This window comes from Anas platyrhynchos, chromosome 1 (assembly GCF_047663525.1).
Source record: "Anas platyrhynchos isolate ZD024472 breed Pekin duck chromosome 1, IASCAAS_PekinDuck_T2T, whole genome shotgun sequence".
Classification (NCBI taxonomy): domain Eukaryota; kingdom Metazoa; phylum Chordata; class Aves; order Anseriformes; family Anatidae; genus Anas; species Anas platyrhynchos.
Window position 1 is genome coordinate 46,034,760 of NC_092587.1, and position 22,609 is coordinate 46,057,368.

The window sequence follows — 22,609 nt, forward strand, 5'->3', positions numbered from 1 at the left end:
CTAGGATCTGAGTGCCAGCCTCCATTGGGTTTATTATGTAGACTAGGACACAAAAATAATGTCTAACAAAAGACTTAGACTAAGCACATTTAAAAGAATGCATCTCCCTGCTTATGAGATTCAGAGGCTTTTACATTATTTAAACACAGAATTGGGAATTTTTACTTTCTTTAATTTTGCATCTTCTGTGTTCTAAGTTTTTTAAGCAGCAGATTCCATCATATGAACCATGCTTAGTTCATTAACAGGATTAGAGAGTGCATAGATCCTTACCTCAAACTACCACTGTGATAGTAAAACTTTATTTTTTTCTCTTTAAGTGGATTACAGTTCTTTATTATTATTTTTTTTAATCAGCCTGAAGAGCACATAGGAAAATTCAGCCTGAACAAGGTATAAACAATTGAAAGCAACATCTTGTAACATAAAGCACTGCACAACCTTGATTTCAAGAATCACTACTTCAGATGATTAAAATTATAATCATATATAGATTTACACTTTTTTGTTTGTTTGTTTGTTTGCTTGTTTTTCATCCTTTGGGTTTAAACCACTTTATAATAGGGGACTATCAGGAACATTGGCTTTACCTCAGCTAGAAAAATAGTTAAACTCAGGACAGGCTTAGTTACCTTACAACTTCCAATCGAGCTATAACCTCAGAAAATGCTAATTAGCAGTGATCCTGCTCCCACCCTCAGGAAGGGAAGTGTGACAGATAGGAGCATCATTTCTGAAACAGTGCTGAAAACTGGAAACAAACTGGGGTTCTTAGGCACATGAGCATAATTTAATTCCTTGGAGAAAAACTGTAAGTGCTTGGAGACACTGAATAGGACCATACTCCTTCCCTTGGAATACGGAACTGAAAGGAATCACAGCTTCACCTTTGCAAGGTTTGGACACCCAGTTTTCCCCACTCAAAGGTATTTTTCTGTCTTGAAAAGCATAAGAGATGGAGGTGGAGCATAATAAGTGGTGGTTTGCAAGGAAGGTTACATTTTAAGAATAGCAAGTAGTTTGTATAGTCCCAGCTGCTTGCAAGTTCACCACGTCTCAGAAACCCTATCTGAGCTCAAAGAAACCTATGCAAATATTTCACTGTATGCCAGAAGCATCCTGGAGAGCTGCGCTCCGTTACTGATGCAGACACATGGAAGGGATTTTTTTTTTGGAAGAGAAATCTTGCCATGGTGACAGGATTGTTGAAGCCATGTCCTTGTGCTTGTGTAGCCCCCAGACTGCTGTCCACATCTGTGAGAGAGGGGAAACAGCTCTCTCTGAGGGCAACTGCCAAAGCAATTTGCCTCAATTGTATTCATAGTATTAGAAAAGACACAGGCTTGAAATCAGACTCTCCTATCCAGCACTGCCAAGGATTTCTGTCATTAAAATGCATGAGTACAAGACACTGAAGGTCTCGCTCCCATCTATGTGCTTGCTACCTAGCTCCACCAAATTTGTGTTTGAGAAGTAGCATAGAGCAGAACAGCCACTAACACTCCAGGTACCCTCATGAGCTGTTTTTCAATAGAGAGGATTATGCAGTTACTTCAAAAGTGGGATTGTTTTATCCAGCTGCTGCTCATTAATGACATTCGGTGCAGTTAGGTAATGCATTTACTCACTGGTGTCAAGCTGATAAATGCCTCCAAACTACCTGTCTGTCTCTGAGCTGTGACCCAAAACTGGTGCATTATGTTGACTGCTTCCACCTGAGGCAGCAGAAAAATGAGCACTGGCACACACTGAACAAAGACGCCCGCCATTTAGTGCAGCTCCCTGCACTCCATGGCCTAGAAAATGCCAGGGGCATGAGGGTTAAGAGCCTCTCTGATAACAAACTGGCCGTACTGAATTCTTCAGTTGCACCGTTGTGAGCTATATAAAAGTGTTTTCTAGATTACAAATCTCCATAGGTTATGCTTTCATTATAAGGAACTGCATTTACACAGTAGGGGAATTTGAGTTGGAAATGTGACACTGCTAGTAAAAATGTGAACTGGAACAAAAATTACCCAGGAAAGAAGCACCTTAAACCTTTCATTTCAAAGAATCTGCACTAAGCCTGAAGAGAGCAAATAATGAGCAATGAAAGGAGTCTTTGTTATGCTGTGATTTCAAAGCTCTGCCAAAATGTCAAATAATCCATTTAATCAATCAGAAAATTAAAGAATGTGGTAAATTCCCAAGGTAGTTTGAGGTTTTAGCTGTGCCAAGTAATTCAGCTACTGCATAAAGCTTATGTCACAATAGCAATTACTTAATAAGTCATTTTTGTCTAACCATGTTGATGTAAAAATACAATTTAGTTTTCAAATTATTTGCAGCTGTGCTCTTATTTGGATACAGCATGCAATACCTCAGGAGATGTTTACATTTGTCACTTCAAGCACAGCCTTAATTTAATTTTTATCACACTATATCCTTCAAAAAGTTCCTATTATCTCAACACACTAAGAAATTGATTTCTTAAAATGGATCTTCATGAGATAATAAAAGGAAAGGAAGACACTATCTGTTGATTCATATACAAGTTTCATTACAAACTTGTAATACCAATACCAAGACTATCATTTGAAATTCAGATTTGTTATGAAGTTTGCATTTCAAATTTGATGATTTATTTCAGGACAGAGTTTATTGCTCTTGTGAATCCTAGATTATCACCAGTTAAATTCTAGAAATGTGAAACAGGCTACACTGAACATTTCTTTATTTACATTATAAACTATGTATTTTTCTATTCTCCTCAAAGGACAAATTTGACAGAATGGTTACAAATGCAGACTTTTGCTTCTAACAACCCTAATATTAGAGATTCACTTTGTCAATGTGAAACTATACACAAGTATTTTATTAAAGAAAAAGTTCCAGTGAGAAATTAGATTCAATGTATTAGTTTAGAAACTTGAGAATATTTTTACTGTCAGCAAAATAATTCATTATTACTGCATAAAAATTAGAAAGTTCAGCCTAAGGTTAATAAACCTTAATTTTAAATCAGACTGGTTTAGATTTAATTCTCTTATCTACAAATTTCCATACAGATTTCTAGGAATTTCTTTCTGAACACTACCTTGTTTTAGTGGCAAAAGATGTATTTTACGCTTACCTGTAACAATAAAGACAATATCTGTTTTTCATCCTCATCTTTTAAAAATTGAAATGCTGACACAAAAGAGTCACAAACTCCATCAAATATATACCTACACTTCAGTTTTTAAAGAGAAAAAAAAAAAAAAAAAAAGCATTCAGCACAGCAGACAAAGCCTGACCTGCGTTCATGACAGCAGGTGGTGAGTGCTTTGTGATCCTGCAGCCTATTAGCATGATCTCCTTCAGTGGCCGAATGAATAGGGACCTTCCTTTCAGAAGCCACAGTGAGTTTCACAAAAGCGTCTGTACAGAGGACGGCTGGAATGAATCCAGAGTCATGCAGCTTTCACTAACCCACTGATCCTTTCTTTGGCACTCTATCTCCCTTGCTTATCTACCTCTCCCTGTCCCCTGCCTCATGTTTCCCAGGACAAAGACTGGACAAAGATTAGCATGAGGATAGCAGAAATATCCCACAGAAATGTAGTGGGTCCTAAGATAATAAGTTCTTGGGGTATATAGGACTTCCACTCACAGCTTCTTCAAAATTTCAAGAACTTTGACCAAAGAGAAAGCACCAAATTTGTATTTGTACTCTGACTACTGTTAGTCTCCAGATTTTATCAAGCCAGGGCATCTCCTCATACCTCCCCTTCCAATGCCCTGGAGCATAAGTGCTTCCAGAGCCAAAGAACCAAGAAAACACCCTCCTCATAGGACTTCCTTGTTGGGGCAGGAAAAAATAGCATACAGAGTAGGAAACATACATGAAATAAGAACAAAAATCCTTTTTGTCCAAATTGTTTTGAGAGATAACTGTTTTTTTTTCTATGATTCTTCTAGTTTCCCTACTTGTTAAAGTTCCAAAGGTATCCCAGTTAATTCCCTCAAAATGCCATTCCTAGCTGAGCAAATCAACCAAAAACTCAGATCAAACCAAATAATTTTATTTCGAATCTGGAAAAAAAAATATCTCAAAGCATTCAGCTGTCCAAGCAAGTAATGTAAAGACATGCAACATCTTTTAGCAACGGCTGTTGCAAACCAGAAACAAATACCACCTATGTTGACAAGGGAGAGAGAAATATGACAACTCATGTAATGTTGGCCAGATGGTGAAGTTACAGACAATAGTTTGTAATTAAAAAGACTGTGTGAGAGAGAGATTTAAAGTAATTCACTGTGTACAATATTTCTTAAGAAATCAAGAAAAAATAAGATAATTAAAATAAATATTAAACTTGGTAAAAAACACTTGGGTAGTAAAACACCAGGTTGACAAGGTACCTTTCAATCTAATTAAAACGATACTGAAAAAGTTGATCAGGAAAACTTACTTTCCTCTATGTACATAGGTCCTTTCACCCCCGCAAACCTGCCTACTTTTCCAAAGTCCAGCACAAGGTTGTGGATGAAGTCAACTGATGCTGACACCAGCAAGACAAAGGTAGTGCTAGGAGAATAGGTAAGTTCCACTATCCAGAAATACTACCTCCAATTTTTAGGCAGCTATTGTAAACCTCTCTTCTTTCCCCAGTGGCATGGTCTTCCCAACAGTTAACAAAGTCTTTTGTACATCCAGATTGAATTGCTGTAATTTATTCTCCATGTTGCTACACTTGAAGACTGCTTTAAAGCACTAGCTCCAACGGAAGAAAACTGCCCTTCATTTTATATTTCTGGCCTTAGAAAACATGTTACACTTGTTTTCAAAGGCTTACATCCTTTCACAGGTGACACTCAAGCTGTGTTCATTGTCCTAGAAAGACCTAAAATCCTGCTTGGGATTTGTGATTGCCAGAGGTTGCCTCTCCTGAAAGCTGGTATGTTACCTAAGACAGTATTTTGAGTAGTGCCAGGTGTAAGTATCATGTTGTCTTGCTCTTGACTCAGGCTGTTAATAAATAAAGAAGTTACACAATATGGACATTTACAAAATATTAAACAAAGTAGTAACTTTAACATTTCATCTCTGTGACAAGACCTTGCTTTTCTTCTGACAAGTGACTACATTTTAAACATATATACACACACTTTTTACTCAAATTGACACTGACAAGAAAAATACTCTCTTTGCCATCAAGGCAAGGTGTCACTTAAGGCTTGATTGTCAAGCTCTTATAAAGATAACACATAATTCAAAGAGAGATTTCTGGTATCACGATGCAGGATTTGAAAAAAAAAAAAAAAGGGGGGGAGAGGAGAGGAGAGGGGAGGGGAGAGGGAGAGGGGGAAGGGAAAGACGGAGGGGAAGAGGGAAGAGAAATCAGCTCCACCCTGGTAGAAGGGGGAAGGGAAAAACAATTAGGGTATAAATAATGAAATTTTATGGAAATAGTGTAAAGGTATCTACAGTTTATCTGGATGAAACACTACAAAGAAAAGAAATTCCAAACCAACTCCTTCACCCCTGATAACAAAAGAAAAACACATCAGAAACCCAAAAACATAAGTTGTGACTGCTCCAGGACAGGCCATTGCTCACTAATTCATGGATCAATAAATGGTTGTAAAAATGGTTATAAAATGAGGCCAGTGGAGTTGCATCAGGAGACACATCAAGAAAAGGTACCAAACTGAAATAGCTCTGTTAGGCCATTCTGGTGCCTAGTTTACAGGGATATAATAACCTTAGCATTATTTCAGGGAATTGCAACCTTCTTGTCATTCTCTCCATATATTTCAGTCCACTACTCTGTGACTTTTATTTGCAAAACCAGGGCACCGACTTATTAAGGCAGTTTCAAAAAGCCATGCTTAAATTTTTAAATTTATCCTATGTTTCATTAAGCAAACAGGACAAAAACTGTTGGCAAGATGAAACCTCCTACAGCTTTGCTGACTGGCCTTGTTACTGCAGGCATGAACTAGTCTCGCTAATGCTTCAATGAAGGTTTGCTCTCAGCAGACAGAAAGTGCTATAGTTACATTAGCGCAATACAAAGCCAAGTCTTGCATTTTAACCACTTCACCCCAGAAACACCAGCACAAGCAGAGTAAACACTTTTCAGTGACCAGAAGGTCAGGTGGGCACCCTGCATAGTTACCAGAGGTGTGAGAAAATAAGTACATTTTTCTTCACTGTACAAACCTTCAGACCATGAAAACTGCGTACGTTTTTAACATATCTCGTTACTTTGCACTATCAAATGTCCTCCACAAAAAGTATGGGTATGACAGTGGCCCTGGTGATAAAACCTGCCTTTTGAAATTCAGTTTTGTGTTTCCTCATTGCATTTTCAGATTAATTTCTGATAGAATGCACAATACTTGATAGCTTCTGCACGCCACTGCAGAACCAAAATTACTATGGGAGAATGAGCTGGTTTCTCTTCAACAGTTAACAATTAATAAATTATTTACCAAGTAAAACCAGTATAAATTCACTAAAAGAAATGGCATTGCAAAGAAAGCAATTTAGAAAGATTAATGGCACTGATGAAACTAAGGACTTAATTTTTGGTCAGTAGAGCCCTTCCAAGCTAGTGCTGGCATGCAGGAAAAGAACTCAGCTTTCCTTTATGATCCCACCTTCAACCATTTGGCTCGACATTTAACAGAAGTACTTCAATTTAGAGAGCATTTGACTCTGGAAATAATTTGGAAACAATATACAGTACTGAAAAAATGCTCTTCAGGTGGAACTGTAGAGTACTTTTCAAAGCATAGTCTGCAGTAAAGATGAATTTCATATTATTTTGGAGTGATAGATTGCAGTTAATCTGTATTGTTATCATTAAACTGGGATAAATGGAGAAAAAGAGTAAAGTAAAACATTTGAAACTGTCTTAAGAATTTTCTTTCAGGTTTCTGGAAAGTAATTGCCATATCCAAAGCAAATATTGAAAACATTTGGGGGCAAACGATGAAGACAATTTTTATCTTAACCAAATACAAAGTTGAAAGACAAGACCAGTTTATTCTCTTGGCAGTACATCCTGGATAGTCTTGGAAGCAATTCTGCTAAAACATAAGAAGGCAAATACTTTGCCTTTTCATAGAAGTTTGAAGTTATCTTATTTTACAAGGTTTTAGACATTTTAGTTCCATTGCATCAGCACAAGCAGGTATTTACCATTTGTGGAAGCCAAAGTAAAACTGAAATAATCGCCACACTATGTCTGTGAATTTGATCAAGGTTAAACTATTCTGTGTACTATTTGATTTAAACTACAAATTTAAACTTATAAAAAATGGCAAATATAATTCTTGCCTAATTATTGTGGGGGTTTTCAATAGATGATGTCCTGAGCTACACTAATGAGAAAGCACATTTTAACAGACAAAAAAAAATCACACAGGAGAGAAATAATAAAGGAGTCCAAGTACCAAAAAATCAATGAACCTTTATTAGTATACATTTCAGAAAAAAATACAGAATGAAAACTGTAAATAGTTGTATCAGAACAAATAAACTTCCCAAAAATATTCCCAAAGGAAAAGAGCCAAACAGCTGCAGCAGTAAGGCAATATATGGAATGGCAGCACTGCAAGGACATTGTTAGAGATTGTTTTCTGCCCTCAACACTGTCAGCCTTTATCTCAGTTACAGAGAGAGAAAAGATTGTGCACTTTCACCAATAAAAGTAAGCAGGAAAAAGATCCCCAAAGATCTGTCAATCCCCAGACCATCTCTCAGATTTGCTCTTGAACATGGAAATAAACAACCTGGCCCGTGTGCTAACAGTTTAGACCTTGTGTTTTTGTTTTTTTTTTTCATTCTTAATTTTCAAACAATTACAAATTCATTGGTTTTTACTTGTATTCGTTGTGGCCTTTTTTATTAGCTGTATTAAATTCTTAGCTTAGTGTTTCATATACAGTGTTATCTTTAGCAGAAAATGAAAGATGTATGAACAGTTTAAACACTGAACACTGATGTAAAGATGGTTCAGCTCATTAGAAGCTGATTTCTTCTCATCAAACTACATGGGTGATGGATGAAGAAACAAAATGCAAAACATGGTAGTCAACATGGTGACATACTAAATCATCTTCCAATCATTCTCAAGAACTCTACAACTACAGCATGCTATCCTGATGGCCCCATCTGAGTTGATGATTTTTCACAATGTATTTCATGGCTTCCATCCCTACATGAGACTTTATTACTATCACATAGGAATAAAAAGCCATAAAACACTAGAGTGAATTTATCTTGATCAGATGCAATACTTATTTTCTTCACATGATTTCACCACCATTCCAAAACTAACCAATAATTTCATGCTACATTACTGAACATTTTAAACTACATTTCAATGACAAGAAACACACTGAAATGGTTACATCACAAATTAACAGAGCTGTAGCCTTTAAACACATTCCTACCTACGAGAATCAGGAAACGATCACAACACACAGCCATTTAATCCACTGATAAAAGACAGGACACCACAGAAAAATATCACTTCCACATACATCTTTCAACACATAGGAAAGACGAGACAAAAAAGAAACTGGTATAGGTTAAAGCTTTGAAAGCACCACTACCAGCATCTTATTAAAACTCCTTGCCATAGTAGCTTCCTGGCATGCATTATAAAAAATGCAGAGACCATCACTAAGAAATCTTTAAGACATCTCATCTTAAACAAAGCAAAATTCCCTACCAATGGCACTGAAACAGCTACTACCACAGAGCTGCTAGCTAATATGGCTCACTAGTCCCTAGGACTGCTACATTCTTGGCTGTAAGAGATTTACTATAGTTCCAAAGTCCTTTTTCTCCTGATCAAAGACCAAATGAAACAAGTTATAAAATGCCCTTATTTTCTTAGCCAGACTATGATACTGAATCCTGGTCTAAAAACAGTTATTTATTAATGTAATTACTATTCATCTTCTTATTACTACTAATTGGCCAAGTTGAAACACAAGTCTCTACGGTCATTGAAAAGTCAATACAATAATTTAACTGCCATTTGAAAATAATTTTGCTTATACACTTGCAAGCAATCTAAACTGCATCAGAAATGTCTCCTTAATCTAAAAGCCTCTATTTTACCAAAAATATTTTAAATTTTCCTGGCCACGTACCCCACTGGCATGATACCAATATTAATTCTGATGTACTGTTGACACTAGAACTAAGAATTAAATCGGGTTTGATTTATATACCGCTATCCTTTCTTGCCTACCATAATCCTGTGTCTTGCATAATATAATGTTGATAGCATAGAAAAGAGCAAGAAATCACTAAATGAAAGGAAGTGCATAAATAAATTCAATTATCATGCATAAAACATGCAAATGATTTAAAGACTGCATATGAAACTCTAGTTTATATTCATTAATCTCAGGTTGCACTTTTGAGAGAGAAAGAGACACTAATTGGGTCCAGATTAATGCACTCCCAAACCTTCCAATTTGTTTTTAGGTGAAGGTTAAATGAGATGTGTTAAAATAAACACAGCTGCTCAACTCTCCAAACATCTTTCATTTGTGGGAGAAGGTAAAAACTAAAAAGCATATTGCAGGCTTAGTGTAATAGAATTTAGGCTTTTCCTGGGCTCCTCAGAACTGCCAGTTACCCATTGTAGCTTCCCCCCCCCTACTCTCCAAGGAAGAAAATTTTGTGCTGAAAACTAGTCCAAAAAAATCAAGCTAGTTATTTGACACAGAGAACAGGGTAGGGAGCATTTGTGTTTGTCTAAATCCTTACATGCTTTCCTCCCTACCTTACCCCACAGAATGCTGTTGCGGGACCACCTCAAATGCGATGTAGTTGCTGTAAAAAAAAAAAAGGGGGGGGGGGGCTTGGCCCAACCTAGCATGTTGTTGTGACTCTCAACACAGTGGGCAACAGAGACACACGAGAGGGCTTGCGGGCTCAGCTTTGCTCACACAGTCAGCAAAAGTGTGACACACAATGGGGCCAAACCCCTCCAACCCACTACCCGCACGGGGCTTTGCTGCCACCTCTGCACACAGGGTGTCAGCCAAATTATCTGGGAATAGAAATAACACTCCCCTGGCTGCTCTGTCCTGCTGGCTGGCAGCCCCCATGTACCCAGGGTTGATCCTGCCCCATAAGAAAGCAAACACGGGGGAAGGGGAAGTTTTTTTTGGTCCAGAAATGAAAAACAAGGGCCAGTTCCTATCCTCTGGCAGAGGAAGGTTAAATAAAGTGAACAACAACAACAACAAAAAAGGTCACCAAACTAATTTCTTGCTAAAACCAATGAATTTGGATTAGTGGCCTGAAGGGGAAAGGTTAGGATGTTATCAGTTCTCTTCCCTTTTGTTAAAATGTATTGGAAATTAAACCCCTCCAACACAATGGGATACATTTCTACAGGATGGAAGCATTTGAAATCTTACATTTCTGCGATTGTTTAAAAAATGTTTTCCTCATCAGCTACAGACATTACACCATGAAAGCACAAAAACACATACATGTAGACTCGGACATATATTCACATACATGGTTTCAGACACAGACCCACTTCTGCTGACAGCCTGACTCTGAGAGCTTTTCATTAAAATTAATTTTTGCACATTTGCAGTTGCTAAATTAGCTGCAATAAATAACAACAATAAGGCTGAAATCTGTCAACATCTTGACAAATATTCAGAGAGCTGTTTAGTTAGGAAATATGCTTATGATATTCATTGCTCCTAAAAGAGAAAATGATTATACAGTAACTAAACCCTAAGTAAGAGCTAAAGATATTCACCTCATGAAGCCATTGCTCAACTAGCCCCTTGGCACTTGCTGGAATTATTCGCAGCACGAGCTCTACTTTTTCATTTTCTGCTGACTCCATGTGGGTAATTTCTTTCTCATGATTAAAAGTGAGCTTGGCAATTCCTTCAAAGCATTTCTTTAGGTGTGGTTGGATATGGAGTGGATCCTTTGTCTCAAAAAGGATTCCTAAGAGATCATTGCTGCATTGAGAGAAAAACCTGAAAAATGATAAAAAATGAACTTTATAGGTATTTATACAAACATATTTTACACCTCCGACAACAACAGACAGATGCAATGGACTGTTTACCTTGAAAAGAATAGTCTTTTCTTCACCAAATAATCATTCAAGGCCTTCCTGAATGTCATCCAAAAGCGATTCTGCCTCCTCCAACTTATCCAGCATCTGGGGCTGCGAGATAACCCTTGTGGCATTGGTCTCCTTCACTGACTCCTTCGTTATTAGCCTCCTGGTGGGTGAGATAGAATACAGCGAATGTAATAACCATACTTCACACAACAGGCTCTCTCTCTCTTTTAAATTGAAAATCCCCTTATTACAAAACAAGGGGTGTTCTTTTTCTTCTACCTTTAAGTAGGACTGCCACATTCATTGCTTTTTACAAAAACGCAGCTGCTTTTTAAGCTACAGATAAATAGAATCTGCTAGGCGGTAATTCTGCTCAGTCTGAATGCATTATTTTCTAAGTCACTTTGGCAAGGGACTTCTTATTATAAACTGGAATGAACAAGGAAAGTCCTTTTCTCGACTAATTATGACCATGCTTTGTTCTATACTGTTAACCTACAATGCCAGATTGATCAGCTATTTTTTGCTTCAGCCAGTTCAATAAATTAACATGCTCTTTCTGGAAAATTAGAGAGCTAATTATTAAGACTTTATAGACTAACGATGAAAATATAAATAACACAGAACAATGAAGAATGGTGTATCAATAACATTCACACAATTCCTTTGATGCGCACAATGCAAACTTCCATTTCAACACTACTGATATATGTATGGGAGTTACTTTGACTTGATCTACAGAATTTTCTTCTCATAAAGCTTTGTTATATTGATATATAATAGTATTTGATTTTTTCTAAGAACTGAGGAAAAGAAGGCAAAGCTGAAACACAATTTTTCATATACCTTTCCCCGGTGCCCATTTTGTTTTCCTATTGTTTGACTTCCAATTTATAAAAAATCAGGAAGCACAGAATAGAAAGCAAAGCTACAAAGACGTTTAAACAGACAAAAATCAGGACTTGAATTACTACTGTTTCCGCTATAAGACAATCTAGTGTGTTTGATTTGAAAGTAGTTTAGTTTGTAGAGAAGAGTTTGATATTCCCTAGTAATAACATAAAGTAGAACACTGCTTTGAGGTTATGGATCACTGAGGACCTTCAGTGATCCAGAATGCTTGGCTCTGACAAAGAAAAAGATATTCAACTACATTCTGAATACACAAGACATTTTGTTCAATATGTATTTTGTCAATAGCTCATAGCTACTGATACAAAACCACTCCAACAAATGAAATGTAAATATTTAGATATCGCACATGGTTTCCTTTATGCAACATAAACTGTGAACTCCAATAAGAAAGAGAAGAAGAGGGGGAGAGAGAGAAGAAGATAACAAGAGAATGAGAATATATTCAATACTTATGAGTTGAAACCCATCAGAGTGGTAGATAGATCTGAAGAATAAACTGAAAAGATTCAGTCCAGTATGCAGAATTTTAATAAGAAGCAATTTTGGAAAGAAGAACACGTCCAGTGATAGAAAGCTCACACTGCTGCCATCTTAATATCCTACTTGCACTCAAAATAATCCCATCCCTATGTATTTTACATATTTCTGGTAGAAATATGAGACGGGTTATTTATTATACTTTCTTCAAAACAGCTACTGTAAGATGTACATACAGCCAACATCAGCGACTTTGCTTTGAGATGCTACAGCTTGCTACATGAGGCATTTTGTGGTCCTTTGATAGTCTTGGCAAACTATGAATAGTCTGAGGTTGCTGGCCTCCATTGTCTGGAGTCCAGACTGGATTTTGGAATGCCAGGAGAAGCCTAATTCATGTAGGATTAAGAAAAGCAAAATTATTTTATTAAGAAATAACTCTACATGTATCAGTGGAGCTTCCAAGATGTAAGAGTAAATTAGCATTCAGACAAATATTAATTTAACAGATTATACTCTACAGACACCATTTTAAAGGAGAGAGACCACACCAGCTACTGTACTGTTTAGGACAGGGTTATATGTGTACAGTTGTATGTTTTTATACAGTCAAAATATGTCCTTTAATATTAGTTTTGAAACAAGGGCACTATCTAGCATACTGCCAATTATCTTTTGTAAAGGAGTTTTGAACTGTTTATTCCTGCTTGCTTAAAAATATACCTGGGTCCATCCATTTAGAAACTCTTCTTCTCATGACGTGACCATAAGGACAGTCAAAAAAAAATAATAGCGGACAGAAGGCTTGGCAATGTGTGGAACTGTTTTCCCTAAAGTAATTTCAGAATAAAAGATATTCTCAAACATTTAAGTGGTTGATTTCTAGGCGTATTACTGGCCTTCAGATTAGTAAGTCCTCTATCTTTAACATTGCTACAAACAATCATACACAATGCACTTTTGATTAAAAATGAACCTATTTTATTTCAGCTGCACCAGTTGAAGACAAGGAAATAGTCATGTGACACCAGCACTCATCCTATGCCAAGTACTGACTGACAGCTCTTCACAAAAGCAATGGTTTTGATGAAAAATGATTAAGTGACTCAACAAATATAGTATTTTTAAAGACCTAGTTACATACAGGGACAAGATCTAAAAGCTCCCTGTTCTGTACTTCAACCAGCTATGTTTTCCTTCGCATCAGAAAGGAGAATCAAAATATGATTAAGATTACTTCACGAAAAACATCACCACATATCTTTACCAAGCCTCCTTATAGCTACTGCTTTGCCTTGAATCTAAAGCAAGTTGCGTATGTCTTCCAAATATTTCTCATATGATTAAAAGCAAATGTTTTATAGGTGCTTTTTGATATGCATGCACTTGGAATATTTTGTAGCCCTTTCAATAGCACATCAGATATAACTAAGCACAGACTTAATACTCCCGGGAAGCTACAGCAGTAAAGCCCAATTTTTATGATTTTCCTTTGCCTGAAGTAAAAGGAAACTCTAAGTCCTAACCATGTGGAGGATAAAATTTTACACAGTTAACATCCAAGAGCTTACCATTTCTCATCGACAGCTCTCCTTATACTGACATGGATTTACTTGTGAACCAGAACTTGAAGTCACTACTCCGTAACACCCTGCATAAATCACAAAAATGAAACTTCAGACATCTAAAACTGTAAGTCCCTTTACCCTATTATAATATTTTTATACTGAGTTGAAAAGAAAACTTTTTTTTTTCCTAGATATGAAAGCATTTGACATCAAAATACTCTCTAATAAATATTCTGCAAAAGATTTTCGTTACCTGCTTCCAGTTCTACTTCATGAAGTGCAATGAGGAACAAGCCATGCACAAATGCTTGTTTGCTTTTCTCACTTGATTGATTCACTAACTTACTGGAAGGCTATGTCTCTATTGTTTCTGAGTTCACATCATAAAAACAACAGAAATCAATTTAAGACAATGAACTTTAAGTTTTTTTTCCCTGCCTCCTCCCCCCCTCCTTTTAGTATTCTATAGGGCGTAAGTGGCAAAGCTAAGTCAGAAAAGTTTTAAATAATGAAAATCACTGAAGCCTAAATCACATACAATAGTGAAAGCTGAGATGTGAGATGGAGATGAAATCTAAAAGCTAATTAAATTCAACAAGAGCCTCTCAAAGGCAACATACCAGCTTAGCCTCCCATGCTAATATTTCGTTTTGAAGGGTGCAATAAATGGAGGGCCTTTCATGGCTGCAGATTTTACAACGTGATCCACCAGCTAAACCTGAGAGGGGAGAAAAAAAAAAAGATTAGATGCATGGATTACTGTACTGAATAGATGCCAAGGCCAAGATAAAAAGAATAGATAAGTTAGGGCTTCTGAGGAGCTAAATTTGAAGCCAACCAGCAAAACGGATTGAACCTTATTACCTCTAGTCACTGAGAAATTCCCTAGACAGTTGGATGTAATTTGAAAAGGTCAGAAAAAAATTTCCTTCACAGTATTATTGCTTCATGGTTTAAGGGTGTACATTTGTGAGATGCCAGCTCTAATCATTTTTATTGACTTGCTCTAGAGAGACAGACAGATGCACAGGGAGGCAAGACAGATGGATAAGACATATCATACCTTTGTTTCCAGTTCTAAAACATATCACCAGTATTATGTATGTTTTAATGTTAATCATTTCAGTTTGTCCTTTGTCATCACTGAGAGGAACGTGCCTTGTTTCTCTAAGTCAGCCACAAAAGGGGGAAAAATTGTGCATATTATTGAAAATTTGCTACAATTTTTCATATTTGACCTGAGAGTTCACTGAATTCCATGTAAATCTGAAACATATAATTGAAATTTAGTAAATGTAATAGGATTTTTTTTTTTTTGACAATTTTAGGTATGCTCAGTTGATTTTTCTTTTCATTTAAAGGGGAGCAGTTCTCACTGAACAGGTTATAAGAGTGACCTTCAACATACTGACAGTACAAGCTTTGTTATCAATATGGATATCCTATGGAAAGAAAAAAAAATAATAATAAAAACACAAACAAAAAACACACACACACATACAAAACCACCCCAATTAAAAGCATTTAATTCTTTGACTTAGCATACACAGGGGCTTGTAATCAATATGAGCATTTGCCCACATTACATTTGCAGTCAATTCTTTTTGTCATGCAATTAAAATCAAAGGAGATTTAACAACACAAAAGCAGAATTATCCATCCCAACCCCTAGAAAAAGTTTAATTAACATTAGATTTTCTTTCACTCACAAGACATTTGTCTTCCATTCATAATACAAACATGGGTATTCACCGTATCCTGGCACTGAATGCACTGCAGATGCAATTTTAATGGCCATTAAAGTATGGCTCTGCGAGCTCCTCCACTGCATTATGTTTATGGAGCCTGCCTGAAAGATGACTAAAACTGTTTCCACTTGGATAAGAAAGCCATTTCCATACAGTCATGTTCCCTCCCCTCAAGCCTCATACATTCAGAGTAACAAGAAATTGCAGCAGAATAGTTGCGTATCTATTCACTCCTGCAGAACTTTATAGCCCTAAAAGCAGATCAGGAAGGGTTAGCCATAGTGAGGAAAAAGAAGCACCCAGAATTGTTCCCCTAAAAGAAGCTGATGCTTTCACAGAATCATAGAACATCCCGAGTTGGAAGAGACCCTTAAGGATCATCAAGTCCAACTCCTGGCACTGCACAGGTCTGCCCAAAAGTTTAGACCATGCGATTAAGTGCACAGTCCAATCACTTTTCAAATTCAGACAGCCTTGGTGCAGTGATTACATCCCTGGGGAGCCTGTTCTAGTGTGCAACCACCCTCTCAGTGAAGAACCTCTTCATGATGCCCAGCCTAAACTTCCCCTGCCTCAGCTTAACACCATTCCCGCGGGTCCTATCACTGGTGTTTACAGAGAATAGGTCACCTGCCTCTCCACTCCCTCTTGCAAGGAAGTTGTAGACCGCGATGAGGTCCCCCCTCAGCCTCCTCGTCTCCAGGCTGAACAGGCCCATTGCCCTCAGCTGCTCCTCATATGACTTCCCCTCTAGGCCCTTCACCATCTTCACCGCCCTCTTCTGGACACTCTCTAGCAGTTTAATGTCCTTCTTGTACTGTGGTGCCCAGAACTGCACACTGTATTCGAGATGAGACCGCACCAGCGCAGAGTGGAGCGGGATAATCACCTCCCTCGTTCGACTAGCGATGCCGTGCTTGATGCGCCCCAGGATACGGGTGGCCCTCCTGGCTGCCAGGGCACACTGCTCATGTTCAACTTGCTGTCAACCACAACCCCCAGATCCCTCTCTGCAGGGCTGCTCTCCAGCATCTCGTCACCCAGTCTGTATGTATAGCCAGGATTGCACCGTCCCAGGTGCAAGCCCCAGCACTTGCCTTTGTTAAACTTCATGTGGTTGGTGATCACCCAGCTCTCCAATCTGTCCAGATCTCCTTGCAAGGCCTTTCCACCATCATCAGAGTCCACAACTCCCAAGTTTGGTGTCATTGGCAATGTGCTCAAAACACCTTCTAGTTGTACATCCAAATCATTTATGTAGCCATTGAAGAGGACTGGCCCTCAAATGGAGCCTTGAGGGACCCTATTAGTGACCATCTGCCAGCCAGATGTGGCCCCATTAACCACAACACTTTGAGCCCTGCCTGTCAGCCAATTGCTCACCCATCGTATGATGTTTTTGTTAAGTTGTATGCTGGACATTTTGTCCAGTAGGATCCTATGGGAAACCATGTCAAAAGCCTTGCTGAAGTCTAAAAATATCACATCAGCTGGTTTCCCTTGGCCATGTAGATTGGTGATCTTAGGAAAGGAAATCAAATTTGTTAGGCAGGACCTACCCCTCATGAACCCATGTTGGTCGGGACCAATGACTGCATTGTCCCCCAGGTGCACCTCAATAACTTCAAGAATCATCTTCTCCATAATTTTACCAGGCACTGATGTGAGACTGACAGTCCTGTAATTGCTAGGGTCTTCTTTCTCACCCTTCTTGAAAATTGGCACAACATTTGCCAGCTTCCAGTCTACTGGGACCTCTCCAGATTCCCAAGATCATTGAAAAATAATTGAGAAAGGTCTCGTGATAACATTAGCCAGCTATTTAAGCACCCTGGGATAGATCCCATCTGGACCCATGGACTTGTATGGATCCAGGTGGAGCAGAAAATCCCGCACACGTTCAGGGTTGGTTGGGAGTTTGTCATTCCCACCGTCATGGTCCTCCCACTCAGGGCACCCAGGGTCCTGAAGCCCATCATCAGCATTGAAGACAGAGGTGAAGAAGGCATTAAACATCTCTGCTTTGCCTATGTCATTGTCTGTGAGGAGACCTTCCCTGTCAAGTAGCGGACCTATGTTTTCTTTGGTTCTCCTTTTTCTGTTAACGTATCTAAAAAAATCTTTTTTATTGTCTCTCATAGACATGGCCAGCTTCAACTCTAGTTGGGCTTTGGCTTCACAAATTTTCTCCCTACAAACACGAACAGCATCCTTATATTCCTTCCTCATCGCGTGACCCTCCTTCCAGCAGCCGTACACTTTCCGTCTAAGCTCCAGTAGAAGACCCCTGGTCAGCCAGGCTGGCCTTCTGCCCTGCCTGCCTTCCTTCTGATGTTTTGGAATCGCCTGATCTTGTGCTTTTAGGAGGCAGGAAACAGCAGTTGGAAATGAAAGAGTTTTGAATGAGTTTCGGGCAATGACTTGCCCCAAAACTTCTTTTTATCCCTCCATCCACACAGTTCTGTAAAAGAGGTGGACGTGAACTTGCAGAGAAATGGGATGGTATAAGTAAGGAATCAAATTTTGCATTATAACAATGAAATGGGGAAAGAAGATAGGGCCCAATATTCTACAACACACTGATGTTGTGTAAGGGAAACTCAAGTTGTGTAGATCTAAAATTCAAAGTACAATCATGGCAAAAGGATTTTAAAATAATTATAAAATATAACTGAAAGAAAAGGCAGGTAATGACAATATCAATATTTTATTTTACACATCTGAGAGCTCATGTACCTGGAAGGAAATATTTTCTTCTACTGGGAATCTGGCTAAGCCTTCTTTCCAAGAAAAAGTCTTTACCCAGAGAGAAAATTAACATAAAAATATTCTTTGATTTAAATATGGTCTGATATTACTCCAGAGACTAATAAGCATACAGAAAATTTGCATCTAAGAGAAAAAGAACTTTTGCAAGATATTTGCAAAAAGACACTAATTCTGTCTTTTTGTGTTGAATGATGCTCCCAGTTTAACAATGGTCACCCAAAGTAGAATTGGAAAGAAAAATAAAAGAGAGACAATGAGGGTTTATATAAATTTCCTAGGTAATCTTTAGTCATTTTGGTGGGCTATGCATTTGTGTATGCATACGCATATGAGTATTCTAAATGGAGATGGAAGCACACTTTTTATACTATGCAAAACACAACTTTTCAGACAGTTTCACTAATTTAAATGCACTTAAGCATATTTTTATCTAGTCATGAAATTTTCATTTTGAGTTTGTAGGCTTGGAAAAGCACTATCCAAAACTATGTATCTTTTAGTAGATGCTCGCACAAATGGAATGCCCTAAGTTTATCAACATAAAAATGCCACACACAGATTGCTTCAGTTAGCACATATATACACACATTGGAAAGAATCCAAACTAAATGCAAATATGTATACTGCTTATTCTACTTCTCACAGCTGATAATTGACACACAAAATAGTTCATTAATACTATAACATAACAAGACTCAACATACATGAAAAGTTGAATAGCTGTAATCTGATGGAAAATATGGTACTATTTTATTTCTGGTTTATATAGTTGTAAATAATTTTAGATTAAAGGTGCATTTTATTGTACTTCATGTAGAGAATCATAACAGGAATGATGTAGCCTGGATTGAAGAAAAGAGAAAATTTTAGGAAATGTATTTTCTCAGGGGATATAACTAAGATCAGTGACAACAACAACAAAAAAAAAAAAAACAAAAACATTTTTCATAACTAGTCTTGATTTGATGGAATTTTGCAGATAACATGCAGTTATTGTACTTTCCTTTTTTGTCATACATACTGTTGCAGTGGCTTGTAATTTAGACAAGTACCAAATTAATGCATGAAAAACACTAGATTGAAGCTAAATCTGAGCAGAATAGAGATGACTGTCTATCAGAGAAAAGCATTTGGAAAACTTCACATACAAAGCGAGTGAAAACATTACTCAGAAATAGTTCATTAAGTGGTAGCTTGCAAGTCTTTGAAATCCGTGCTGACACAAGACTCTTAGAAAACATCATTCATCACTGAGTATAGTACTTCTAGACTACTACAGTAGCCTACTAGATTAACACAAAGGTTAAAGATCTTTTTTTCAGGTGCAGAGCATCATTCACATATTATTACAAATGAACGGCAACAGTAATAAAGCAAGAACAGCCAAAGCTCATAGCCAGTAAAAAGACCCTAACATAGAAGGGAAATATGATAATGGGAGAAATCAAAATTACCAGAGTATGTAACAAGAATAAGGAGAAAGAGATGGAGAGGAATGACGTTCAGGATGAGGTAAGATATAGTGATGGTAAAGAAACAGAAATCAGTGTGAAAGTAAAAATAGCAACAGGACAAATAAGTGAAAAGGAGCCTGGACAAGGGGGATGCAAGGGTCATGGAAGTGACTGGAGGACTTCTGCTCTGACAGAGTCTTGAAGGAAGATTTTTTTTTTTTTTTAAACGAAGACCCTACACAGCAATGGACACTTAGGGATCAAACATGAACATAAAGAGAAAGAACTTTTTTTAAATGATCTTCCTATTTTTTAGAGTGTTAATTTTACAACGTTATGCAATTAACTTTGAAAATAGGAAACAATTGATTTAAGTTGTGTAGACTTCTTGGGGAATAAACATATTCACTTAGTTTAGGAACAAGAAAGTGTGCAATTGACCTAAACTAATACTGACTTAAAATACAGTTCAAGCAAGTAACTGAACTTTGCTTTCCTGTAAGTGAATTGAGAGCTATTCCTCTAAACTTACAAACTATTTCAGAATAAAAGCAGACTGTTTCCAGAAAATACAACATTTTAAATTTAGAAAGCTGTGAAAATGCCAAGTACTATTTATAAAAGCAAAAATAAGATGTTTTTTACTTGCAGTCTATGAAGAGATTTCCCAATACAGAAATAACATCCTACTTGTTTTGAGAATCACACTGGAAAGTCAGAGGTAGCCAACAGAGCCAATGCTGACACATGAATTGCTTTGAAGATGAGAAACACATCACTGAGTTGGCAACAGCAGAAACTTTGAATACAACGGAAATATCACAACAGAGTGGAGTGAATATGTATGGTGTCCCAGCATTTTCATAGGGCAGTATCCAACACCATACAGCGCATCACCTTTCCTTATAGGTCATCTCTGTATTACAAGATTCACAATAACACAGACTGCATGTGGTGAAACAGAAGATCATAAACATTTAAGGAGGACAGGAAGAGACACTTTCTACATTAGCTGCAGATTGGTCTGCTGCTGTAGAAAAGTAAAACGGAATTCAATATAAACTGTTGAGTAGGGAGCAAGACAGATGTTCAAAACCAGGTTGGATGAGGCCCTGGGCAACTTGATCTAGTGGGTGGCATCCCTGCCAATGGCAGAGGGGTTGGAACCAAATGCTCTTTAAGGTCCCTTCCAAACCAAACCATTCTATGATTCTGTGAACTAAGGAGTGGAGCTAGAAATCATTTATATTCTTCTAAATGCTTCTCCCTAACCACTGCTCTAATGTCACTACATGATGTGGCAATGTAAACCTTGTGAAGATGGTGCTGAGTGAGGAGGAGCTAGAATCTTGTTTTATTCCTTTCCCCCTTTAGTTCATTTGTGCAGTTTGTTAGGTATATTTCATCAGAACCAAATATGTATACTTGAAGATGTTTTTATTATGGTATTGTACTGGTTTTGTTCATGTTCATCATGGTAGCTCATTCAGTGCCATATTTCAGACTTGTGATGAAAAGAGTGTTGAAAACACACAGATGTTTTAGTTGTCATTCAGTACTGCTTGACGAGGGTCAGAGACTTTGCTTCTCACACAGCCAAATATTACGATCAGAGGAACTTCTTTCTCAACAGTTTTGTTCATAAATTATGGCTGAATATAGGTCAAAGTATAGCCATCAAGTGCTGGCTTTCTCAATACCTTTATGTGGAAGTTGCTCCATTATTTTATTTGGGGAGTTAAAAAAAATAAAGATGTGTTTTTAGCTACTTTTAAACAATTAATTAATTTGTTCTTCCTTTCATCTACCAGTCTACCTGAAGACTATCACCAGCCCCAAAGAGCTAATCTCTGGGTCATTTATTCCATTCTGGACCATTTACTTCACTAGTGAAAGCAAACACTGGATGCAGTTTTTCATGATATTTTCAAGCTCCATCTTAAAACTAGTTTGGATTTTGGTGTCTGCCTCTTTTCCTCTTCTGTTCTCCAGAAGATGATGCTTCTGTTTCTCATTTACTCTTTCAGCTACACCTTGCATAAGGAAGTCAAGCCCTATTGAGGGTGGTGGAGTACGTGTCGTAACATGGTCTACTATAACATTTTCTGACTCAGAACTCCTGTTAAGTATGATTTATTTTGGATAAAAGCTCTTTACCAGGTCAGATGTCTGGACTGAAGAGATGGTTCATTGTACTGGATCACTCTTTATTTTGCAACTGTAATGGGAATGAAGTGATTCTTTTACCAAAGTGGTCAAAACCTAATGTGCATCACTACTTTTCTCCTCTCTAGCCTGAGTTAATTGCCAGCTGAACAATGCAGGTATATGTGGCTGATTTATTTAGGAATACGCTCTATAAAAGCCTACATAATTGAAGCATAAGAGGACATGACTAAAAGATTCGGGTATAAAGCTTAGGAGCTTAGATAATTACTTGTAGAAAATATGATCAGCTCTACATGTCAACTGACTAAAAAACAGAACTACTGAACCTTTAGAAAAGGAGCATTGTGCTACCAAAACTAAGTAACCAGGCTGAATTCTATTCACTATATTCTCTATAATTCTGGAATAAT

At 37.5% G+C, this 22,609-nt stretch overlaps 1 long non-coding RNA gene across 4 annotated transcripts in view; it reads right to left on the reverse strand.

The window, feature by feature from the left end:
• The window catches only part of LOC110353323 (uncharacterized), a 99,527-nt gene that overhangs the window by 13,615 nt on the left and 63,303 nt on the right, over positions 1-22,609 (reverse strand). For 3 of the 4 annotated variants that reach the window (XR_005262693.2, XR_005262692.2, XR_002403664.4), the window contains 4 exons: positions 14,680-14,777; positions 14,063-14,142; positions 11,100-11,259; positions 7,426-11,007 (listed from right to left, as the gene is read on the reverse strand). This is a non-coding gene — a long non-coding RNA (uncharacterized lncRNA). Of the gene's footprint in view, positions 1-7,425; positions 11,008-11,099; positions 11,260-14,062; positions 14,143-14,679; positions 14,778-22,609 lie in introns of those variants that run through there. The other variant, XR_011808512.1, reaches the window with a different exon arrangement.